Source organism: Rhagoletis pomonella, unplaced genomic scaffold, assembly GCF_013731165.1.
Source record: "Rhagoletis pomonella isolate Grant_MI unplaced genomic scaffold, Rhpom_1.0 Rhpom_scaffold_00002, whole genome shotgun sequence".
NCBI classification, from domain to species: Eukaryota; Metazoa; Arthropoda; class Insecta; order Diptera; family Tephritidae; genus Rhagoletis; species Rhagoletis pomonella.
Genome location: NW_023458556.1, coordinates 104,303,602 through 104,306,004, shown reverse-complemented (window position 1 = coordinate 104,306,004; position 2,403 = coordinate 104,303,602).

Genomic DNA, 2,403 nt, shown 5'->3' with positions numbered 1-2,403 from the left:
TTCTCTTTTCATTCTGATCATTTATGTATACATTTGTCTATATCTATCTCGATTCGTTTTGCCTGTTACAAACAACCGTTATGTGAACAAAGTTATAATACCCTTGTGCACAAGTGCGCTCGGGTATAAAAACGACGTCGGAACGACGTTGAATTTTGTATGGAAAAAACGACGTCGTTTCGAGTTCACACAAACGTCTTAACCAGAGTGACGTCGTAACGACGTTGTTTCGAGTTCGCCCTATGGCAAATTGGGTTTTGGTAGGTTTTTTATTGGTCTCATAACTATAGATGGTCCATGCCCAAGACCAAAATCTTCAAATGTTCCATCCCCTTGAAAGACTTCAAAATCCACTACGATACCCGAAGATGTAGCACATACAAGGTTTTCCAGCCAACAGGTCGCGGTTTTGATCTGATTACTTGCCGAGCAGGGCATCTTCCAGTAAATGGAATCATTTGTTCATCAATTGAGTAGCTCGTAATTTCCGTTACCAATTCATTGCATCGCTTTCTCCAAAGTTTATTTGCCGTGTCTGGAACAGAGAAGTCTTCAAAGTGTATGTCATGTCTGATCGAAGTTGGAGGAATTTGTCACGAGAAATGGAATTAAATACAGCTGGAATCCTGCATTCATTCGACCATTACATTCTTATAGCAGGGTAACCACACATCCGTATAATCGCACATCCGTAGAATCTTTACTTTTATTTTAAGATTAAAGGAGTCTAAATTTCATCTGCATCGCCATCATCATCACTGAATTCTACATCTGATTGATTTAAACTAAAACTGCTTCAATATCGTGCTGCTCAAATCGAAAAATTTTCATAGAAAACAATAAGATAGCACACTCGTGAGCAGTGTTGCCATTCTATCCCTTTACCGGCTAGATTTAGCCGGTTGCGATAGCAAACAGCCGGAGAAATTTCGATTTAGCCGGCAGCCGATTTGTTAGCCGTTTTGCAGAAAAAAATTAGCCGTTTTTGGCCGATTTCGCTTATTTTTATTTTAAACGAAGAGGGGATTTTCTTCATAAAATGTTTGTTATAAATGTCTAAATTTTAAGTGTGAAGTTCTATTCGCAAACTTAGAAAATAAGAAATTGTTTCACTGTTAAGACACTTAGGATGCGTTTGTGTTTGGATATAGTGCCAACAAACAGAATAAATATTACATGTAGATATCGTCTTCCCAGATAGCGCATATTCAATTCTGCCTAAATTACAAAACATCATTTTTGCCCACTCCCAAAGGTTTAAGGTAAGGGAAAGATTGATATTTTCAAGCGCTATGTACACATATGTATTTTTTTAAACAAACTTTTTTGCTGAGAACTTATTTAAATTCCAAAAAACCGAACGCCAACTTGAATTAAATGAACCAACACTGAAGTGAGTCAAAATCAAAATAAAAGAGCACAAATTTCTATGTAAAGCAAAACTCTCTGGGAATCCTACGAGACATCTGCCGGTCATATGACCGGTCATCTAAATGGGAGGTCTGCAGTCTTTTGGCATCATATTTTATATCAGAATTGAAGGAATTTCTGAAAAATCTGACCAGTTCTTTTATATTTATTTTTATAGCGTTTTTTATGTGTATTGGTTTCTATTTGAGTGTACTGAGAATCGGTCAGTCTGAAAAGTCCTTGTAGGGAAGACAAAAGGTTTGTTCGTCGAAAATCCAGCGAGAATTATCACTCAAAATATCAGATAGTAAGAAAAATGCTCCCAAATTCTCTCTCATGTAGAGAAACTTGCAATTTTCTGTACGAACGCAAATTGGCAAGTTTTTCTGCCAGCTAGTGTCCACGGTTGCATTTCAAACAAAAGAAATTTGTATAGAATTTTTAAAATTTTTTCAGAGAGGCAAAAAACAGGATCTACGTGTATATATCTTGTCAGACCGACTTTCTTCAACATACGTTTCAATTTCTTTGTCGGGTTTACTATATCGAATCTGGCTGAGATTGATTCCGATTAAGAATACAGTTTTTTTTGCCGAGTACCTTTCAAATCATTGGAATTAACTTAATTAATTAAGTAAACAAGTATTAACCTACATTTTTATCCCCGAGCGCACTTGTGCACAAGGGTATATTAATTTTGTTCACATAACGGTTGTTTGTAACAGCCAAAACGAATCGAGATAGATATAGACAAATGTATACATAAATGATCAGAATGAAAAGAGAAATCGATTAAGCGGTGACTGTCTGTCCGTCCGTCCGTCCGTCTGTGCACACGATAACTCGAGTAAAAATTGAGATATCTTAACGAAACTTGGCACGTGCACTTATTTCAGGCGTAGGACGGATGGTATTGAAAATGGGAAAAATCAGACAATATATTGTTATAACCACGCCTACCTCCCATATAACGGTAATTTTCAGAAATACGAA